The sequence below is a fragment of the Lissotriton helveticus genome, chromosome 5_1 (genome assembly GCF_964261635.1).
Source record: "Lissotriton helveticus chromosome 5_1, aLisHel1.1, whole genome shotgun sequence".
Lineage (NCBI taxonomy): Eukaryota > Metazoa > Chordata > Amphibia > Caudata > Salamandridae > Lissotriton > Lissotriton helveticus.
This window is the reverse complement of record NC_136065.1, coordinates 1554667031-1554690705: the sequence shown is the minus strand read 5'-3', so window position 1 is coordinate 1554690705 and position 23675 is coordinate 1554667031. Positions and strand designations below refer to the sequence as shown.

The following is a 23675-nucleotide window of genomic DNA, read 5'->3' as shown; positions in this document are numbered from 1 at the left end:
GAAAGGAACATGCTTGTACTAAACGGTTCATGGAATATGCAAGGTGGCGCTGCAAGCTGAAGAGGCTGCATGGGGAAGTTAGGGTATGTTGTGAAGAGGTGTAGATGACTTTGCATGCACTAATGGAGTTGCAGAGAAAAGGTCTATGCAAGATTTAGATGGGTGCGCAGAGTTTGCCATAAATTGCAAATTGAGGGCGCTGCTCGTTTCAATAACCGTAGTTAAAGGGTTGCAGCAAGGCATGCCATGAGCCGGATGTACACTAAAGGGGCGCACACACTGCACAGCAGGGCGCCGGCTAGGTCATTGACGGCATCGCGGATCCAGGCAGGGCAGGAGGAGGGAGGAGAAGGCTGCACACATTCCCAGCCAGCCTGCGCTGGCGCTGCTGTCTGGTCTATAGCACACTCCCAGGGCCGTGGCTCGCGAGCACAAGACATAGAGGGCGCGCGGCACTTGCAGCGGGTGGCACGCGCCTGTGGAACACTGGGGAGATGGGAGCGCGAGCGAGAGGGCAAACGAGCACAGTTACATTGTCCGGCCGAGCTCAAGGCAAGCAGCCCCGGGACTCAGACGGCGAGCGCGGGGACAGGAACGGCTGAAGGAGGGCTGGCGTGAGCACAACGCAAGGGGAGCTTCACGTCCGAGCACCACGGATAGGAAACCCTGTTGCGCGCGGGGTGCAGACTGCTGTCTGTGGTTGTTGTGACTTTGCCTGTACGTGCCTGTGTGAGTTTATTAAGTCATGTTCAACTCTAAACGCTGTAAGTTATTTAGATTTTTTCAGTGTTACGGAACCAGAGAATGCGTCATATACAACAGAGACGGGGTTGATAATAGTCTAGTGATATATTAAAAACAAGCGCTCAAGCGCTCGCCATTTGTCTCTAAGCCCTTTTCAGATTGGGGGTGGCGTGTTTTCTAGGATGTAAAAAACAATCAAAAACATGCCCCCTAGTCTGAAAAGGACGGGGCTTACAGACAAATGGTTCTTCTTTCTATCTAAGCCCCATCCTTTTCAGACTGGGGGGAGTGTTTTTGACTGAGAACATCACTAGGCAGAAAGAATATCAAAAGCACGCCTCCCAATCCGAAAAGGACGGGGCTTAGATCCAAAGAATGACGTCACTGGGACCTCATCTCCAATGGCTGGCCACCGTTTAGGAGGCCAGCCATTGGAGAAGAGGGGCTGGGCTTAACCTTGCTACTCAGAGTCATTAAATCTCGCCAGTGAGACTGCGCATGTGCGCAGGCTACGCTAGCCGAGACCTAAAAATGGTGGCTATTTGCCCACTTCCCTGAAGACTGTGGAATGAAAACAGGAGCTGCTTTCGTGCGAGTGAGCCAGCTGGATGGAAGTAGTGCCTTTTTGAAGTGATCCCCTGCGTGCTCTCTACATCCTTCTGGGTGCCAATCACACTGCTGCAGTGCAGCCTGGCAATGCATTTTGAGTGTTGGGTTCAATCTACAAACTGCTTTTAACTTGCTGACAATATCCAGAGTGAATGTAGCAACGCTGTCAGTTATAAGGATGTTGCGTTATTTTAATAATTCTTATTAAACACACTTGTTTATCAAAAAGAGAATCCAGGCCCAGGCTAAAAAGCATCATTGCACACACTGCATCTTTCTTTCAGAGAGGCTCTAATTTATGAACCCTGAGCAAATGTTGTGAGTTTTCCTATATACTCCGGGTGAAGAGTTCCATATTGTGGCTGCTGAAAAAGCTGAAAGGTCGAACTCCCACATGAAAGTTTTTTAACCTTCAGGAGCACCGGATTATGCGCACTGCTCGAGCAGAGTAGGTGGACGGGCTGACACCGGTGAAATGTATTCTGTAGTGAGTGTTCCATTTCCATGGACTGCAAGAGGAACCAGGCGCAAAGACTTCCGTACGATCCTGTCAGGCATCCAGCGCAATCTATGTCTGAAGGCGGACACCTACCCCTGTAGCCTCAATCCGAATATCAGCCGAAGCTGAATTCTGTACTCCCTGTAGCCCAGTAAATGCCAAGACACAGACTACTGCACAATACATTCTAAACACCACGAGTGCTCGTGCGGCTACGTTTAGGCGCTCTAGATCCAAGAATGGGGAAAGACGTGCCAAGAATTGAAGATGGAGGAACCCTGGCTTGATTTATATGGGAATCAAAAGCTAACTCTTTTTCTCAATAAATCCCCAAAGTTATTTTCCACAGATTCCAGTGTCAGAGGGGCTCCCAACCCTGGGCACCACCAACAATCTGACCACATGGCCTTATATTCTGACCAAAGGATAAGAACTCCGTCTTGTCTGAGTTAAGTTTCAAACCATTGCTATTCATCTAGTCAGGTGTAGCAGCAAGACAGTTTTTAGCACAGGGAGGAGGCAGGTTCCATTAGTTATTATGAAGCATGGGGCCAAAGCAATGCAGAGCCCACTGGACTTCTGGCACGTCCCATACATACCTGGTTCTAGATATTAATACAGAGAAAACATGGCATATGGCACCATCTAGTGGTATGGCCATATAAGCTGCCTCAATATTACTGAAGACAGAAGGCAGACTTACAATTAAAAAGCTATGAATAAATGTGTAGAGGGGCCGCAGGCCCTGTAAAGGATGTGGCCTGGGGCATAATGCCTCCTATAACCTCCTTGTGACAACCCTGGGTGAAGGTGTCCTGGTTTAGAAAGAAGACACCCTCCTATATCACAATATTGAGATTAAGGAGACTGTTAGTGAGAGAGAAAGATGTAGCAAAATATAAATGAGAAGAGAGCTAAGAGACAAGGAGAGAGATGGGGGAAAAGGAAAGGTTGAAAGATTGTTGGTAAAAGCATGGCTTTAATGCAATATAAAATAATCAGGCATGTATAACTGAAACTTTTGTAAGTAATAACAAATAATCTTAGTAAAATATTAATACTGAAAACTCCTGACATGAAAACTCCTGACTCGGAGACCTGCAGAGGAAGGGTCCCCCAACAGAACTGCCAAACCAAGTTTATAATGGCCAGGATGCTAAGTCCATTGTTTGCTGTTGAGACTGTATAAGTTGCAGGCAGAATGCTCAGTGAGTTAGACTCACATCCCTGGCACCAGTGGTGCGTTGCAGACCACATGTAGGAACGCTGGCAGCCTCCAATCCTTCCAAAGTCAGAAAATTGAGTACCATTAAATTGGCTGATAGAACTTGCAGTACTTAAATGATGGAAGTGTAGTGTGAAGTGCCACATAAAAAGCATTATTAAAAATCAATGTGATTAAAGAACGGTGTTTAATTTATACATGTAACCGGCACTCACTGGGGGCAATAACACTGTGTTTAATCATCAGTGACCCAGTACAAGAGACAGGAAGGCAAACAAGGGGGAAATGCAAAAGGAAAAGAAAGGCAGACATTTGTGACAAAGGGAGATAGAAGGGATGGAAAAGAACTTCCATGAGTGAAACAGAGACAGAAAGTGTTGAGTGGTGGATGTAGTAAGCAGAAGCAATACTAGGAAGTTTTAGTATTTGGATACCCAGGCATTCAGCAGCTCTGGCAGCACGCTCCTAAGAAAAAAATGGTCCTCTCCATTTACTCTTCTACAAATTAAGCACTACTAAACTATACCCTCAATGCGACCAAAACCATGACAGAATGTGTTGCTCCACCAGCAGTGTGTATTATAAACCTATTAGAAACAACCACTTCGGGCTCACCAGATGACCCATGCCCGCCAAATAGAATTAAACTAGCAGCAGAAGTCATTGTGTCTAAATTAACACCTATTTACCACATACAGTGTGAAACAGGCGTTTTGCCAAATATTTGGAAAAAGACGGCATTGATTCCCCTGCTAAAAAAAGCCTCTCTTGACCAGAAAAACCCCTGCAATTATCTTCCAATCTCCCGTCTTCCATTACCAGCCAAAATAGCGGAAACATTTCTGAATGATCAACTGGTATCTTTTATCAAGACAAACAAACTCCTTGATAGTACACAATTTGGCTTCTGGAGGGGCCATAGTATGGAGACCGCACTGCTCAAGGCAACCAAAGAGATCAGGCAGACTTTAGACCAAGAAAAAGGGGCAGCCCTTACCCTCCTAGATCTCTCGGCGGCTTTTGACACTGTCAGTCATAAATCATCACTAAGTCGTTTAACTACCTGCTTAGTCACTGGTCAAGCATGGAACCCATTAAATTCCTTCTTAGCGGATCGGGAGCAAGTAGTGTAGCTGGAGAATTTTACCTCCTACTCCTTTTCCCTGGCATGTGGAGTCCGACAGGGATTCTGATTGAGCCCTACTCTTTTTAACAAGTATGTTTCCCCATTAACAGACCTGATAAGAAGTTTCGGATTTTCACTTACATCTAATGCTGACGACGCTCAAATTGTCGTCTCCATTGGGAAAAATGAGGATAGCATTGGAAACAGATTTCACAACTGCATGAGAGCTATCCACGAATGGATGGACAGCAACTGCCTTAAGCTGAATGCAGAACAAACAGAGGTTCTACTTTTTGGACCAACATTATCCTTTTGGGGTCAGTCAGCCTGGCCAACTATTATGGGGCCAACCCCCATCTAGTGGAAAAGGCTTGAAACTTGGGAGTAGTCATTGACACTAAACTTGAATTTACGGATCATGTAAATAGACTTACTTCTTCCACATTGAACACCCTTAGAATAATATTTAAAGTTCTGACTTTCATACTAGCTAATCTGCAAAAGACATTAGGTACCTCGCTAATCTTCTTCAAATTAGATTATTGCAACAGTCTGCTTTTGATCACCCATAAGCATAACATAAATAAACTTCAGATCTTGCAAAACGCAGCGGCTAGACTTTTGTTGAAAATTCCCAAATTCTGTTCAGTATCAGAAGATTTGAAAGAACTGCACTGGCTTCCTGTTAACCCCTTCGACGCTCAAGACGAGCTCAGCTCGTCATGACGTACACCTCTCGTACACCTTAGCGTACAGCGGGAAAATGCGCCGCACGCATGGCGTTAAAGAAAGATTCACCTTCAAGGTGCTGTGCTTAACCTATAAGGCAGTCCATAATCTTGGGCCTGACTTTCTGAATCAAAGTTTTAAACAGTATGTCCCTGTTAGAAAGCTTAGCTCAGCCACTGCAAATCTATTGGTACAGCCTAGATTTAAAAAAGTATGATGGGACGGAAAAAGCATTGTGCTGAAGCGTCCAAAGTATGGAACACACTTCCTCTCTGTATAAAAAAAGCATCCAGTCTCCTTGCTTTTAGGAAGGCTGTAAAGACTTGGCTATTCAGGTCTTAGTAACTCTAATGATAGTCCCAGTTTTGACACTTGCAGCCGATAAGGTACAGTGCTTAGACGGCTCCGGGCAGTAACACGCTTTATAAATCCAGTGAATATAACATAACATGCATTTTCTGTGAATTGCTTCCAAGCACTGAAGTATACAAAAAAGTAATGGATGAAATGCTTGAATTAATCGCCTCCAAGCCCTTCATTATTTTCTACACCATGCCACCTCAGTATGGACTCAGCCATATGCAAATCAGTCTTGACCCTGCTCTAATGCAAGTAGTTCAGCCCAAATAACGATGGACTGGGATGCAGCCAGAGTATTTACTAGTGGCTGGGGTTAAATCAAGTATTCCATCCATCACTTTTTTGTATACTTTAGTGCCCAGACCAGGGGCCCATGCACACTGTATCACTGGAACTAAGCTATACCTGGCTACTGAACCCTAGTTGTGGAGCGAATCCTGTCCTGGGTTCATTGTGTTCTGGTTCAGGGAGAATCTGGCTTGGCAGTTCAGGCTGGACTGTTCCTATTGGAGCAGGATCAAGACGGATTTGCATATGGGTGGGTCTAAACTGAGTTGGCAAGGTGTGCAAAATAATGATGGACTCGGATGCGGCTTTGAGTAGGTACCAGTGGCTGAAATAAATCCAAGTATTCCATCCATCCCTTTTGTGCAAACACGTCAGTCCCAATATGAACATCCAGCTACTACTTACACTAGGTTATGCAGGGCTAATATTTTTGTTGAATTACTTACACTAGGTTATGCAGTGCTAATATGTTGGTTGAGTTACACTAGGTTATGCAGTGCTAATATTTTGGTTGAGTTACTTACACTAGGTTATGCAGTGCTAATATTTTCGTTGAATTACTTACACTAGGTTATGCAGTGCTAATATTTTTGTTGAATTACTTACACTAGGTTATGCAGTGATAATATGTTCGTTGAGTTACTTACACTAGGTTATGCAGTGCTAATATTTTGGTTGAGTTACTTACACTAGGTTATGCAGTGCTAATATTTTGGTTGAGTTACTTACACTAGGTTATGCAGTGCTAATATGTTGGTTGAGTCACACTAGGTTATGCAGTGCTAATATTTTGGTTGAGTTACTTACACTAGGTTATGCAGTGCTAATATTTTTGTTGAAATACACTAGGTTATGCAGTGCTAATATTTTGGTTGAGTTACTTACACTAGGTTATGCAGTGCTAATACTTTGGTTGAGTTACTCACACTAGGTTATGCAGTGCTAATATTTTGGTTGAATTACTTACACTAGGTTATGTAGTGATAATATTTTGGTTGAGTTGATGACATGTTCAACAACATCATGGCGTTTGAAGGCCACGCACAACAGAAGGCTCAAACTACTAAACAGCAGCATATCTCTATTATTTGCTCTGTAAACACAAAGGCATATTACTGCAAGACTATTTCTGGGCTTTGGAATGTTGATGCATTCTCTGATAATCCCATATTTGCACACAGTTCCTTTCCAAGTCTAATTTTACTTTTTAGAGAAAGCTGCCTTACATTACCTGGGGGACCGGGTAAATGTTAAAGAAATGGCAACTGTTTACAAATACACAATCTTTAACTAAATTAACCCATTAAATCCGGTGCTTTAAATTGGCAGGTAGTCACACGTACTGAGCACCTGCGCTTCTATTCATTTCAAAGGGAGAGTATCTGCAATTCTGAGTAGCACATAGGTTCTCTGGCGCAATGAGTACGTACACTTTAATTCCATTTCAACCAACCCTACATAAACCAGGTGTGCAACACCCACTGGGCTCACGGGGCTTCAGCGTTCCCCCCCCCCTCGTGTGGGTCAGCCCGGGCTGACACAGCTTTGCGGGCTGGCGACCATCTAAGTTGCAGCTGCACCAGAGTACTTAACAGGTCTTTAAAAGGCCATTTACTTGTAAATTAGGCTTTTGTTCTGTTTTAACCCCTTCTTTCAGCCACTCTGTCTATGGTTGGAAGAATTAGCCCCCCCCCCCTTAAATATTTTTCAGCCTCCCCTGAAATTTGGCTCTAGTTGCCCCCTGACATAAACCTATCATAGATAGGGGCGACACAGCCTGAATCCTCAGCACACACTTTGCAAAAGGGCAGTGGCGCACGTTTCGCAGTTGCGTGGGCTCAGATCTGGCTCGGTGCCCAGGGCTTGGGTGGTTTTGGTCAGGGCACAAGTCCTAAAAAAAGAAGTGGGGGGACTCTCCAAGTTAGGCGTGGTCACAGGAAGTGACATCACGACAGGAAGTGACATCACAACAGGAAGTGACATCACAACAGGAAGTGACATCACGACAGGAAGTGACATCACGACAGGAAGTGACATCATGACAGGTATGAGCAGGACAAATGCAAGGCAGGGAGATCTGTTGAATAGGATGGCTCCCATCTCTCCCTCCGCCTGCACCATCTCTCCCTCCGCCTGCACCATCTCTCCCTCCGCCTGCACCATCTCTCCCTCTGCCTGCACCATCTCCCCCTCCCACTCCGCCTGCACCAGCTCTCCCTCTGCATGCACCAGCTCTCCCTCTGCCTGCACCAGCTCTCCCTCTGCCTGCACCATTTCCACTCTACCTGCACCATTTCCACTCTGCCTGCACCATCTCTCCCTCTGGCTGCACCATCTCTCCCTCTGTCTGCACCATCTCTCCCTCTGCCTGCACCATCTCCCCTCTGCCTGCAACATCTGCCCTCTGCCTGCTCCGTCTCCCCTCCGCCTGCACCATCTCATCCCCTGCCTGCACCATCTCTCCCTCTGTCTGCACCATCTCTCCCTCTGTCCACACCATCTCCCCTCTGCCTGCACCATCTCCCCTCTGCCTGCACCATCTCCCCTCTGCCTGCAACATCTGCCCTCTGCCTACTCCGTCTCCCCTCTGCCTGCACCATCTCACCCCCTGCCTGCACCATCTCACCCCCTGCCTGCACCATCTCATCCCCTGCCTGCACCATCTCATCCCCTGCCTGCACCATCTGATCCCCTTGCACCATCTCTCCCTCTGGCTGCACCGTCTCCCTCTCAGCCTGCATCATCTCCTTCTCTGCTTGCACCATCCACCCCCTCCGCCTGCACCTCCCTCCCCTGCCTGCTGCTCTTTTAACCCTTTCCTCGTCGCCTTCTCCCCCCCCATGGTTTCTCCCACAGTTTTTGGCTCTTCTCAAAGTGACTGAAATAAACTCATGAAATGCGCTTTGAATTTGTGCACGCAAATTTGCGCCTACCCCGCTCCTACCCCGCTTCGATGTGCTGAGTATCGGAGCCTTTTTTTAATACTTTTGTATGATTCAACTGAACATCCATTGTCTAGGGCAGGCGTGGCAAACAGGGTGAGGCCTTTTTTCGTTCCTCCTGCCATCCTGCACACTCTGTGACCTACCTGCGTTTGGCCCATCATAGCGCTGTCCAAAGAAATCAAATGGTCTTTTCAGTGCTTCTCATATTAACATCTGCAGTAATGCAGGACAAGCCTCGCAACATATATACACGGATGATTCAAAAGGTTCCAAAAATTAACTGCAAATGTGACTTTTTACGAAACTCTGAAAGTTCTTACCATTAGAGATTGGGCCAATCTTGACTTTGTGTTCACTGAATGTGGTGTTCCCCAAACGCCCACATGCACTCGGAACATGAACACGACCAAGATCGCATCTCCGAGCAAAAAGAATAGCGAGCAGAAGGTCAAGGGCGGAGCTCATTTTATACTCAAGCCCCTCCTGACAAAGCCGCTGCGCTCGCAGAACTGGGAAAAGGAAGATTCTGGCATCTGTCCATTTCCCTGCACTATAAACAGCATGGGACAATACGGACGGTGTTACATGAACAGTAAATAAATAGCGAGGAGTTCATTTTGGTGTCAGCCCTCTGCTGGTGACACCCGGTGCGGCCCGCACCTCCCGCACCCCCCGTGTGACGCCACTGATCACAACCATCCCCAGAAGAGCTCTCTTGTCCAATGATCTAACCATTCATCCTTCCATCAAACCCCTGATATCCACCATTCCAAATGTACATTGTCATCTATTAATTCTTTTATCCATCATGCAGTCTTTCACCATTCATTCTGTCCTTCCAACTGTGTGCCCATCCATATCCAAACCTTTTCAACTATTTGAAAACCTATCCATCGTCTATCTTTCCATCCATCCTTTCAGTCATCCATCCCTTCATCCATCCATTCACTCATCCATCCAACCGTGTACCATTTCACCCAAGCATCCTTTCACTCATCCATCCACTCTTCCACCCACCCATCCATTCACTCATCCATCCAACCATTTACCCTTTCACCCATCCAGCCTGTAAGACAATAAGAAATGTACATTTGTCAGGTGTCATACCTGATATGTATTGTTAGACAAATTAATTATCATAATGTTATCGATCTAGTGAAGATGGAAGGCTGATACAGCAGCATGAGATTAGGGTACCCAACACTTTTACACTTGTTCACTGAAAAACGATTGCATCATATTATGGTGAATATTGTGTTGAATATACCGAAGTGCACAAACATGTTTAAAAAAGCAGTCACAAAAGAAACATTTCCGGGGTGTCTGTGGATTCTTGTGCAAGGGCTATGAATCCCAAAAGTTACAGTGGAGTGGTGCATGCTTCCTCACCTTTCCAGTAATTAAGCGGGTGGTTCTTGCCTTTTATGCACAGCCAGTTGCGGGGTGTTCGCCTCTGATTTGAGCAAGCAGGCTGGAGAGAAGGGACTAACATACCTCTTGGGAACTCGACTCACCGATTAACAGCCCTGCAAGAGCCTTCACTGCTCAGATTTTTTTTTATTTTAGACAAAAATGTGCGAAAAAACAGTCTTAAAATAATCGAACTTTTATTTGAAACACATTACACCCTCCGTTCATTTTCAAATGTTGCACATCGTGTTAGCTTTCAACATATGCCAAAAGAAGAGAGAGAGAGACTCCTGACCCTGTGGCAAGCAGCATACTTCTGGTGAGATTTTTGGGAATGCCCTTGACCAGCTGTTAATGTTGCCGGCGGCGCTACCCGCAGGAAGCGGCTCACCACATGCCGTAACACCCCAAACTGGCCCATTGACATTCTGTATGTGGCAATCAGCCCCATACAAAGTGACAATGGGCGGGGTGGGGCTGCTCTTGCGCTTCTAGCAGCCTGTGATTGCAGGAATGGGGGCGGGCAGGTGGAGAGAGTGCCAATGTTTTGAAGCATGTGCGATGCAACAGAAGGTGGCATTTCTTTCAAGCTCCCCCACATCCTGCTCGGCGCCGCGGCACCCCTGGCTTCTCATCACGGCGCACCGGGGTGCCGCGGCGCACACTTTGGGAACCACAGCATTAGGGGATGATGGGCTAATAAAGCTGGCAGTGAGGTGCAATATTGGGAGAGTCTGTTTTCGTACATATCCGGCTGAGGCGGGCAGGCGAGGCCGGGGACGAAGGAAAGTCTGGATCGGGACGGCGTTTTGATTGAGGAGGGTGGACGGCGTCCACCCTGGAAAACCCTGGAAAATAAGTGGGGGGATGCCGTCCACCCGCGTGGTACCCCGACTCGTGCCCTGGTTTTGGTGCCAATGACCGTCGGAATCCGGGCCCTGTGCCACCACGGAGGATGCCGGCAACGACAGGCGGAGAGACGGGAGCTCCGCGCCATACCGCAGGCGCTGTCAGCTGCGACACCACGCACAAGATGGAGGCCTCACTTCCGCAACGGAGAATGGGTTTACAGAGCGCCCCCTCCGAGCGCGCATCCTGAGGCGGTGCACCTGAAACGCAGCCTGAGCGGACGCTTCCCACGGAATTGAACGGTTTAGGAGTTGAGCACAGGGGCGCCTGCACCCCCTCAACGCTTACTAAAGCACAGCGGTTTTACAGTAAAGGAAGTGGGATCATTGCTCCTGACGTTTTTCCATCAGGGAAACCGGTGTCTCGTCAGCTGCTACAGCTGGCAGGACGACTGGCTCTCGCAGGTACCAGTGCAGTCTCACCACAGACACCAGACACTCGAAATTCCCCCTAGATATCCAGTCTTTATAAAGTTAGCAGATAACACTCATTGGCATCAAGGGCACCATTATCAAGTCACAAGTTTTGATGCGCCGTCTAATGCTGCATTGTGGGAGTTGTAGTCATGGTTCATTTCAGTTGGACTCACATTACAGAAATCAGTAATTTGTAAATGGCGAGTCCAGCACTGGGACCTGGTGTCTCGGATGGCACAGAGCCATCCAGCATTCTGCCACCAAATATAATGTATTACTGAGCTTTGCTACAACACATACCACACAATTAAATTACAAAACAGTGTTACACGTTCTGGGGCTTGCATTGCAAGATGCCCACTTAAAAACGGAAGCCTAGAAGTTCATATTTGCTTAGACCTGTCCTGGAGCTCTGCGAGAAGCTGCAGGTCACCTGATGACGTGGCATAAGTGACTGCTTTGTTGCATGGCAAAGGTAATGGGTGGCTCATCCTTAAATGTTATTTTCATATTAACAGGGATTTTTAGGTCGAGGACCTAAAGGCTGCGCTTGCGCAGTCTGTGGTGGGAGATTTAATGACTCTCAGTAGCGCTGTGTGTCCCGCCTCCCTGCCCTGTCTCTCCTTCATTGGCTGGCTTCCTAAACGGAGGCCAGCCATTGGAGGAGAGATGCATCACTCCGATTTAGCCCCGTCTTTTTCGGATTTGGGGGCGTAAGTTTTGCTGTTCTTTAGACAGTGACGTTGTCTGTCACTCAAAACAGCAAAACCACGCCCCCGAATCCAAAAAATCCGGAAGCTTCTGTCCGCCATTTTGTATCCTTCGCAGTGAAGGTAAGCCCGTGTCTGTGCCTTCTTCCCCCTGTCTGTTTCCTGCCCCCCTCCCGCTCTCCGTGTATTTTCGCTGTCCGTTTCCCTCCGTGCCTTCTTCCCCCTGTCTGTTTCCCGCCGGAGGCTCATCTCCGTGTCCTTCCCTCTGCATTTGCCCTCCGTCTTGATCTCTCCGCCTCTCAATAATTCTCACGCCTCTTTGTTTCCCTTCCATCTGCACTTTATCCCTCTTTCCTTTCACTTGCCCCAAGTTCCTGCACTCCAATCTCATCTCTCTCCCCTTGCATCTCTCACTTTCTCCTACACTCACTCTTAAACGCTCCCATCTCTAACCCCACCTACCACCCTCCATCGCTCGCTTTTCGCTCTCTAGCTTCCTAACCTCCAGTCGTCTCTCTCATCCTGCCATATCCCTCTCCCTTGCTTCGCTCCCTCTCCCTCCACCACCGCCGCTGAGAGGGGGTTGGCTGGCTTGCCTCGCTTCCCACCCCCTCCTCATCCTCGTCGGCGGGGGTGGCTGTAGGCCCGTCTGCTCCACAGAGGGGCTCCTGCTCTGTGCATCGCTTGCCCGGATTTGGGGGCTTCCACTGCCTGCCTCCAGCTTGGTACCGCTCGGGGGTGTGAACGGCTGAGCCGCTCTCCCAGGTCCGGGACCTCGGCCCTGCACAGAGGGGCTCGGGGGCCGCGACAGGTGCACCCGTCAGTGCACGAGGCCGCCTCGGGGGCTCCGGACTGTGACAGGAGAGAGGGGAGAGGGGCCGCGGACCGGATCGGAGCTGCGTGCCCAGGATCCCAGCGCACCCGGTGCTGCAGAGCCGGGACTGGGGGGCAGCGGAGCAGAGGGCGCTGACGGCAGCAGGAGCAGCAGCGCAGCCGGGAGCTGGCAGAGGAGATTTTGGCTGAAGTCTAGATGGACGGACACTGAGGAGCGGGGAGTCTTGGGCTGAGGATCGTAGGGCACCGGAGCTGGCGAGGAGCCGGGGCTAAGAAGGACGTGACTCACGCCCGGGCTCCAGGAAGTCTAGATGGACGGACACTGAGGAGCGGGGAGTCTTGGGCTGAGGATCGTAGGGCACCGGAGCTGGCGAGGAGCCGGGGCCAAGAAGGACGTGACTCGCGCCCGGGCTCCAGGAGTGGCAGCCTCGATGGGGAGAGCGGCTCTGCTTGAGGTACGGCTGCAAGAGCAGCAGGGCTCCGGGAAGAAGGTAACCGACCCCTCACCCCTGTCCCTCCTGCATGACCCTCTTTGTCTGGGGGCTCCTCCCCAAATAACACTCAGTGTGTATGTACCCTTGTTAATGAGTCGACCTCCTCGTCCTCACTCTTGTGTGTGCGCCCTTTAACCTCCCACTCTTTCCTGCATTCTCATGGATGTCCGACCATGTCGCGCTCTTTGAATACTCTCTCCTCCCATGTCTCATCCATGTGCCCTTCTCTCACAGCTGATTACTGCGTGGCATACCCGCCTCCCAAGGGTCTCTGGGCGTTTCTCTTTCCAGCACCCTTCATTACCCACCAACACCCCTCCGAGTGGGCACCGAGGTCTGTATTGGTGGGTCGCTGCTATATCTCACCCTGTTATTCTTTCCACTGCCTGCACGCCTCAATGGGGAGTGACCCCTGTCAACACTGTCTGCGCCCTCTCTCTCGTGGGCGTCTGACCCCGCACCACTCTGTACATGCCCTCTCCCCGTGGGCGTCTGACCCCGCACCACTCTGTACATGCCCTCTCCCCGTAAGTGTCTGACCCCGCACCACTCAGTACATGTCCTCTCCCAGTGGGTGTCTGACCCCGCACCACTCTGTGCATGCCCTCTCCCCGTGGGCGTCTGACCCCGCACCACTCTGTACATGCCCTCTCCCCGTGGGTGTCTGACCCCGCATCACTCTGTACATGTCCTCTCCCAGTGGGTGTCTGACCCCGCATCACTCTGTACATGCCCTCTCCCCGTGGGTGTCTGACCCCGCACCACTCTGTACATGTCCTCTCCCAGTGGGTGTCTGACCCCGCACCACTCTGTACATGCCCTCTCCCCGTGGGTGTCTGACCCCGCACCACTCTGTACATGCCCTCTCCCCGTGGGTGTCTGACCCGCACCACTCTGTACATGCCCTCTCCCCGTGGGCGTCTGACCCCGCACCACTCTGTACATGCCCTCTCCCCGTGGGTGTCTGACCCCGCACCACTCTGTACATGTCCTCTCCCAGTGGGTGTCTGACCCCGCACCACTCTGTACATGCCCTCTCCCCGTGGGCGTCTGACCCCGCACCACTCTGTGCATGCTCTCTCCCCGTGGGTGTCTGACCCCTCATCTTCGTCTTCCTCGTGTGGACGTTGTCACACGCTACCTATTTGTATTGCCTTCTTCCCGTGGATGTCTAACCCTTCACCACGGCCTGTGTGCCCTAATGTCGTGGAAGTCTGACCTCTCACTACTGTCTGCATGCCCCCTATCTGTGGATGTCTGACATAGGTATCTACCCCTGCCTCTCTGGATAACTTCTCCTCGAGGTTCTCCGACGCCCTGCACCCTTCATTCACTTCACCGGTCACTGCTTGTGCTCTCGCCGTCAGTCACTCTCTGCCGGCCTGTGTATGTCATTCTTGTTGGCATGTCTCTGCTCTTTGGTAGCCTCACTGGACCCCTCTATGCCCGAGCTTCTAGTCCTATAAACGTCAGGGTTTCTCGCTCTCCCTTTCTGCCACTTCCTACCCCTCTGCTCTGTCTTTGCTAGTCTCTCCTTCGCACCCCTTAGCCCGGTACGTTTCCTCTTTTATTCCAGCATTTGACTCAGTAGCCCCTTCTTACGGCCTCGTTTCTTTTCCCCCACAGTGTCTCTGCCTCCTCATCTTAAATGCTCTTTCTCTCTCTCTCACTTTCCACCTGGTGCACGTTTGTTTCGTTCTCTCCTTCACGCCATTCTTAACCCACGCACCCACCCTTCTTGGTTCCCATTTCTCCTCCCCGCTCAATATCTCCCTTCACCCACATCCTCGCTGTAGCCACCTTTCCTGCTGTTTCGTATCCAGAGTGCTATGGGCCATAATGTAGTCCTGGATTATTTGCCCCTCCCCCCAGCCCCAAGTGACATAGTAATAATAGCTGTAATCCGAGTGTCACTGCATCAGCTGTGCACCGAAAGCTAGCCCTCTGCTCACCTCTTCCTGCCTCAGCCCTCTCTTTTTCTCACACTTTTTCCACCTCTTGAAGTCGTTGGTCTCTTCCACCCCCTCCATTCGATCCTTTATTGGCCTAAAAAATCCCACTGTCCGTTTTATTGCTCTCATCTGATCGGCTCCTGTTCATCTCTCCTTCTCCTTCCTTCCTCTCTACCAGGACCATCTTTCTCCCTCTACCAGACCCTTTCTACAATATGTCGTCCATTTTATCACGTTGGCCCGTCTCTTCCTTTCTGAAACTCCCTTCCTGATCCTTGACCCTGCATTTTTTTTGCTCCCTTTCCTGTGTCATTCCGCCCCCCTCACCCCCTCACTCTGCCCTCTCACCTGCTGCCCCCTCCCCTCGGTGTCTCATACTCTGACACGCTTCGCCTCTCCCTGCCTCCCCCTCTGCACGATCCCTACTTTCCTGTCTCTCACTCTTCCTCTTCCATGCCCATCATTCGTCATGTGTTCTCCCTTTTCTTACTTGCTCGCCGTCGTTCCACGCATCCGAAGAGCCACCGCCGGAGGCAGATCCTTCTCCTTCTTGGCAGCCAAGACATGGAACTCCCTCCCCATCCACCTTCGGCTGACCCAGGACCACCTCGCCTTCAGGAGACAACTCAAGACCTGGCTGTTCGAGCAGTAGCGGCGCCTTCCCCCAAGCGCCTTGAGACCCTTCCGGGTGAGTAGCGCGCTATACAAGTGTTATGATTGATTGATTGATTGGTGTGTGCGTGTGGCTGTAATGCTCGGAGTCTGTGGTGTGTGCGTGTGCTGTAATGCTTGCTCAAAGTAATGGTGTTTGCACAATTGCATGCGTTCATGCTCCTCCATCGGCACCGAGTGAAACCCGCCTCTGTGTGGGCTGTGAGAGCTGTGAGAGCTGTGTGGGCTGTGAGAGCTGTGTGGGCTGTGAGAGCTGTGTGGGCTGTGTGGGCTGTGAGAGCTGTGTGGGCTGTGAGAGCTGTGTGGGCTGTGAAAGCTGTGTGGGCTGTGAGAGCTGTGTGGGCTGTGAGAGCTGTGAGAGCTGTGTGGGCTGTGAGAGCTGTGAGAGCTGTGTGGGCTGTGAGAGCTGTGTGGGCTGTGAGAGCTGTGTGGGCTGTGAGAGCTGTTAGGGCTGTGTGGGCTGTGAGGGCTGTGTGGGCTGTGAGGGTTGCGTGGGCTGTGAGAGCTGCGTGGGCTGCGAGAGCTGCGTGGGCTGCGAGAGCTGCGTGGGCTGCGAGAGCTGTGAGGGCACACCAGACTTTTGTCCAGATCCTGTTTCCTGTGCTCTGCAAGACATGGTGGAGTTGGTAAACGACCTCCTGCAGCTGCAGCTCGTGGGTGCGTGGAGGGACCTGACGACCAGCAACCAGATGCGGGCCGCCACCATGCTGCTCGACACCGTGGAGGTAGGGGCCTTTGTGCTGGCGAAAATAGTCCCGGAGAACACCCGACAACCACCGTGAGTACCAATTACGTCCCCTTTTAGAGTCACACAGCACGACGGAGGGCACAAGCACACTCCTGCCTGTCAAAACTTAAACTGGACATTTACTGACAAACTAAAAAGCACCAGCTTTATAGTTTTTGTGAAAAATCTATATTGTGTAGGTAGCAATAGTGTTTATTGGTCCCACAAATGAAGCAAAACGTTTCTTTTGGAGGTCTAAAGAACGGTATCAAACCTCTTCCAAGTAGAATTCGTCCCTAAAGCACTACAGCTGAATGAGTTAAGTGAAACCCTCAACACATTCTTTAACTCACTTATGCAGTAATCAGCTAACACATACACACTGCATTTATGTTGTGCGTGGCTCTGTGCGTGGCTGCTCTGTCTGTGCGTGGCTGCTCTGTCTGTGCATGGCTGCTCTGTCTGTGCGTGGCTCTGTCTGTACGTGTGTGCACGTGGCTCTGTCTGTGTGTGTGTGTGTGTGTGCATGTGGCTCTGTGTGGATAGCTTTTGGGGTAGGTGGCTCTAGGTGTGGGTGGCTCTGTCTGTGTGAGGGTGGCTTTGTGTGTGTGGCTCTGTGTGGGTGTAAATGCAATAGGTCATGCATTGTAAATGACAATGCCATTTATTTAACGATTAAGCTATTGGCAATGTAAATGACAATACCATTTATTTATGATTAAAAAAAAATTCTCTGTTTATATCTCACTACCTCACAACATCCCTCTCCCTCATTACCTCACTCTTTCACTACCTCACTCTCTCTATCTCACTACCTCACTCTCTATCTACCTCACTCTCTCTCTCTCACTACCTCACTCTCTCTCAATTTCAATACCTCTATCTCACTACCTCACTCTCTCTCTGCTAATGCAATAGGTCTCACATATGCAAACAATTTAGCTATTGCCAATAGAAATGACAATGCCATTTATTTAGGGATAAAATAAAAATACAAAAATTATGAGCAATGCCAATAGCTCTACGTATAATATTGCCGAGACCATTGCATTGTAAATGCTTGTTTTCTATGGGCCCCAAACCACCCCAATGAGTTGCCTGCGAGTGCTTAGTTGGGGAGCAGTGGGAGGTTGGGGAGAACTGTATAGCAGTGGGTTTGGCACAGAGTTCTAGTCCTCCTAATGCCTGGTCCCACTAGAGAGGAATCATGGATGACAAAGCCTAGCTGGGACAACGAGATCTACCCATGGCCATGGTTAAAAGGCATGTCCGCAAGGATGTCTTGAATTTGGTCTAGTCATTCTCAAATTTCAGGTGGGTGAAGAGTTGCAGCGACCTTGTTAACACCACATCAGCTGAGGATGTACACACACTGATCTAGCACAAGAAGGCCACCTCCCTCCATGTAATCAAGGGCAGGTTATCTACAGTCCTAGCTTTCTATTTACAAACCATTGATATCAGACATATTAGTCTGAATCATGAAAATATGTTAATGATAACATTAGTTATTTACTGCACTTAGAAATAGAAGACGAGCAGTATGCAGCGCTTCATAAAACACAAGTTATTAGTACAGTTTCTTCCTTGGATGTAAACAAAGACTTCAACACGCAAAATTAATTCTGGGTGTTGTCGCACAAAAGCCCTGACTAGCAATACATGTCCATAATGACATAAAATCGACTGAGCATCGAGCAGTTACAAAGGCCACCCGGTACGTGGCGAGAGAGGAGTTATAGTGTGACGCAACTGCGTATCAGTGGGGACCTCACATTACTCTTTTTTTCCTCCTTTACTATTCTATTCACTCTGCAGTGTTGGATGGTATATTTTACCTTGCGTTGGATTTGTTTGCAGCAACATTGTAGTGAGGTCAATCCAAAGTATAAATTTGACCCCCGAGGGTCCTGAAGACCCGTGAGAAACACCAGTATCTACAGGTAATGCTGTGGCTGGCTCCGCCACCAGAGCCCGTTTGCTTTTATCCTAGAGTTTCATTTAAGGGCGTAATGCATTCTGGGAAGTATAGTCTTGTTCCCGTCAACTAAAGTAAGGTACTCGAAAATATCTGCAATTTATGGAAGAAGTGTTTACAGTAACTCGTAGCCAGTAGGGACCAAGTGCGATAACTTCTCCTGCAGCATCTATGTATCAATGCATCATAGGTTTATGAACATGATACTGTTGAAAATCTTATTAAAGCTATAATTATTAATGTACTTCCTCGTCTAAAGAGCAAGGCCTCTGGACTGGCTCACAAGCCGCACCATGATATGTGCCACACACCCAGGCTCTTAAACCGAAGGAGGGGAACACACCACGCTACTCTGTTGCCCAAGGGGTCTCCACTGGAGTCTGTGAGGGCACAGATGGAGTCTAGCCCAACTCTGCACTCAGGATATCCAATTACATCTAAGGAGAGACCTGAAAACCTCTCTCCCTTCTGGTAGGAGCTGAAGACTGTGCTCCTCAAGAGACATCTGGCCAGTACCCTCACAGGTCTGCTGCACCCCAACTTCCGACGTCACAAGAAGATACTTCCCAAGTCCCCAAAAGTAAGTGTGGCCTTTTCTCCATCTTCAAGGTCACCTCTCCCTATCCCTATATCCTGTTCAGACTGGAGGGCGCTTCCTGATCCCCCGATGCTTCTGCAGACGCTGATGCATCTCGAGTGGAGAGGTGCCTGCTCCCAGTGCAAGGCTTGTTGCAGCCAGGAACAGCAGGCTGCTGCCTGTCCATCCGCCCAAGGGCCCAAGGCGAGGTGTAACTTTGACATTTGGAAGCCAGAAATGACAGTCGGGCCATTTTATCATTCATTTATTCAGTCACTTTTGAAAGTTTACAGAATGCTAGGCATTGCTTTTCACTTATTTCAGAGCGCGAGTAGAGAAAACAAAATGCAGAAAGGGAAGGCCGGGGCTTTGTACAGCAGTGGACTGCCTCCATGTTTCCGCCTCTTTAAAGATTGGTGGTTAATCAGATTGGTGGACACTGATCAGACGTTTCTGGTTGGGTTAAAGTGGTGTTTTCGTTTCTGTAGGTAGTCTGGGCCTTTGCCCCAGTGCCTTAGGGTGAGTCTGACGCGGCTCCTCTTCGGAGGGTATGCCCATTCTACCCGCCTCTTTCTATAAGTCTTTGAAAGCGGTCGACACATTTTGGTGGAATACCAGGGGAAATGGTATTCAGCAGTCGAGGTGTACTATGGCAAGGTCTTTCATCAGCTTAACTAGGTGATCGCTGTGGAGAAGTGGCAGCATTTATATCCTTCTCATTCTCTTTCTGGCCTCTTCCTCCACACTTTCTTTTTCACCCTCATTCTCTTTCTCCCACTTCCCTAGCCTCTTGTTCTCTCATACTCGCAATACGGATTTTTCTTTTTCCTTGCAGCTTTTTCTTTTGCTCTCACCTCTCATTCTCTCCTCCCTCCTCTTGCCTTCTGTCTTCCACTCATTTTCTCTATTGCTTACTAATTAATTCTCCTACCCCCTCATTCTGTCCTTCTTTGTATCCCTGTAGCTCCGCCTTCTCTTGCTTCCAGTTGCACACACATTCTCTTCTCTCTGCCCCTCATCCTCTTCACCGCACTCACCTCCTCATCCTCTCTTGATCCTCCTTTGCCTCCAGCTCCTTTTGTCTCATCCCCTCATTTGCGTTCTTTCACCTGCCTCTCACACTCTCTCCCTCTTTCCCTCACCCCTCTCCCTCTTTCCCTCACCCCTCTCTTTCGCCCACTCATCCTGTCTTGCACTCTCTCAAAACACCTCTCTTCCTCATCTACTCTTTCCATCTACCACTCTCTCGCTTTTTTTCTCACCCGCCCTACCACTCAGGTCCCCTTAACTCATTGTGTCTCTCTCCATCTTTTTTCTCACGTCATTATCCTCACTCACTACTCCATCTCTGTCTCTCCTTCATCCTCTACTCCTCTCTCTCCCTTCAGTCTCTCCCGCCCCTCACCCCGGTATTCATCCTCTCCTCCTCTCCCGTGCATACAATACTCAGCTCATCACCGACCTCTGACTTCATTTGAAATCAAAAGAAACAAATCAGGAGTTTCCATTTTTCTCACAAAAACAGAAAGCACAGCACTTTGACAATCAACGCCGCTTTAGTATTAGGAAACGTGGGTGCATCCTGGTGGGCCCAGGTGAGGATTAGTGTCTGCCCAGCAGAGAATCCGTGGAAATAGCGAAGCATCACAAATGTCAAGTTTAACGTGGCAACTGATGGAGCCAGAGGGTCTGGGCAATTAAACGTGACTTTTTTTTACTGTCTTATCTTGAATGATATTTTTAATCTACTACTGTTTTTATCATGGCTTTTTAGATTGTAATCTGTTTTGTATAGTTTGTATATATCTGTGTATGTTCTTTTATGCTTTAACAACCGAAAAAAAGAATGAATGAATGAAAAACGTGAATTTTGGATTAGTTATTTAATGAACACCCAGAGGGTGCGATATCAAGATGATGAAAAGGCGAGTGTCTTTATTCTCCAATTTGCCTATTGCACATTGATTACAAACTGAAGCAAGACAAGCACAAGTAGTGCTGGTAAAGGTACTCTTTACTTTTCCTGAGGATGTTAAAACAGAGTATGTGTACTTTAGAATTTGAAACTATTGTGCATAGTTCTTGTTTTATCTCTGTCCCTGTCAAAGGACAGGATGAAGCGTTATAAAAACCCATTCAGATTGCAAGAATAACAGCTTATGTTTCGTATTATTAGTATTAATATTGTACAGCTTTTCACTGCTCATTTCACTGCCTCATGCTTCTTTTAGTGCTCTGAATTCACACATTCAGATATTTTTGAGGAATGTAAATACAAGATTTCAGGACTAGTGTGTCCTGTGGGGAGATTTCACAAGAAACTCGTGTCTCTGTAAAGAAGGTAGAGCTCGGCAGTGTCAGTTCGGCCGGATGTGTTACTGACACTGACCCCTCCCCAGCCCTCCCTGCCTTTGACTCGGCCTCTGCAAGATTACACTTTGACTTTATTGCTATGTTTTAATTATGGGGAAACCGCACCAACTGATGGTTCCTGTTTTAGTGGAAGCAGTAATTCAGCTGCTTGTGACTGCGCCATGCACTTGTAGTGTCCTGCCGGACACGTTCTGGTGTTCCACCCACCCATCACAGGCGTCACCAGTCAGGTGACCCTGCTAAATAAATTGGGCCGGGCACATGTGCCCTGGACCTGTTCCTGTATAGAGGGAGACAGAGGGAGACAGAGAGAGAGATAGAGGGAGGGAGACAGAGGGACGGAGACAGAGGGTGACAGACTGAGGGAGGGGGCGACAGAGGGAGGGGGCGACAGAGGGAGGGAGGCAGACAGTGAGGGAGACAGATAGAGGGAAACAGAGAGAGAGAGGGAGACAGAGAGAGGGAGACAGAGGGAGAGGGAGACAGAGAGAGGGAGACAGACAGAGAGGGAGACAGAGGGAGGGAGTCTGGGGGAGACAGAGGGAGGAAGAGAGAGACAGAGAGAGGGAGACAGAGGGTGGGAGACAGAGAGAGGGGGAAACAGAGAGAGAGGGAGACAGAGGGGAGACAGAAGAAGGGAGACAGAGGGACGGAGACATAGGGAGACCTAGAGAGGGAGACAGAGGGCGACAGACAGAGGGCGACAGACAGAGGGAGACAGACAAAGGGAGACAGACAGAGGGAGACAGACAGAGGGAGGCAGACAGAGGGAGGCAGACAGAGGGAGGAGGGCGACAGAGAGAGGGAGACAGAGGGAGGGAGACAGACAGAGGGAGAAAGACAGAGGGAGACAGAGGGAGGGAGACAGAGAGAGAGAGAGGGAGGGAAACAGAGAGAGGGAGGGAGACAGAGAGAGAGAGGGGGAGACAGACAGAATGTGTGAGACAGAGGGAGACAGAGAGAGAGAGAGAGAGAGAGAGAGAGAGAGGGAGGGAGGCAGAGAGGGAGGGAGGCAGACAGAGAGAGAGAGAGAGGGAAACAGAGAGAGGGAGGAAGAGAGAGAGAGACAGAGAGAGAAAGAAAGAAAAAGATGTGTGTATGCCGGGTCTGGTGGCTCAGTGGACGAGAGAGAGAGGGAGGCAGACAGAGACGGACAGTGATAGAGACAGATAGAGGCAGAGACAGGGACAGGGACTGACAGAGGCAGGGGCAGGCAGAGACAGACAGAGACTGAGAGACGGAAAGGGGAACAGAGGGAGGGAGACAGGGACAGACAGAGACAGGGACAGACAGACAGATAGAGGCTAGAGATAGAGGCAGAGACAGACAGATAGACAGATAGAGGCAGAGACTGGGACAGACAGACAGGGAGAGGGAGACGGAGGGAGACAGAGGGAGAGAAAGAGAGGGAGGGAGAGGGAGGGAGACAGAGGGTGACAGAGGAAGTGGGAGGGAGACAGAGAGAGAGGGAGACAGGGAGAAGGAGACATAGGAAGACAGAGGGAGGGAGACAGGGGGAGGGAGTCCTGGGGAGACAGAGACAGACAGAGGGAGACAGACAGAGGGAGACAGACAGAGAGAGCGGGAGACAGAGAGAGCGGGAGACAGAGAGAGGGGGAGACAGAGAGAGGGGGAGACAGAGAGAGAGGGAGGCAGAGAGAGAGGGAGGCAGAGAGAGAGGGAGACAGACAGAGGGAGAGAGAGAGGGACACAGAGGGAGGGACACAGAGGGAGGGAGACAGTGAGAGGAAGACGGAGGGAGACGGAGGGAGACAGAGGGCGACAGACAGAGGGCGACAGACAGAGGGAGACAGACAGAGGGAGACAGACAGAGGGAGATAGACAGACAAGGGGAGACAGAGGGAGGAAGGCGACAAAGGGAGGGAGACAGATGGAAGGAGACAGAGGGAGGTAGACAGACAGAGGGAGGGAGGCAGATAGAGGGAGACAGACAGAGGGAGACAGACAGAGGGAGAAAGAGGGAGGGAGACAGAGAGAGAGAGAGGGAGGGAAACAGAGAGAGGGAGGGAGACAGAGAGAGAGAGGGGGAGACAGACAGAATGTGTGAGACAGAGGGAGACAGAGAGAGAGAGAGAGA

General features: G+C 49.7%; 1 protein-coding gene across 1 annotated transcript in view; it reads right to left on the bottom strand.

The window, feature by feature from the left end:
- The window catches only part of LRRN2 (leucine rich repeat neuronal 2), a 368071-nt gene that overhangs the window by 292598 nt on the left and 51798 nt on the right, over nucleotides 1–23675 (bottom strand). The window lies entirely within an intron of this gene.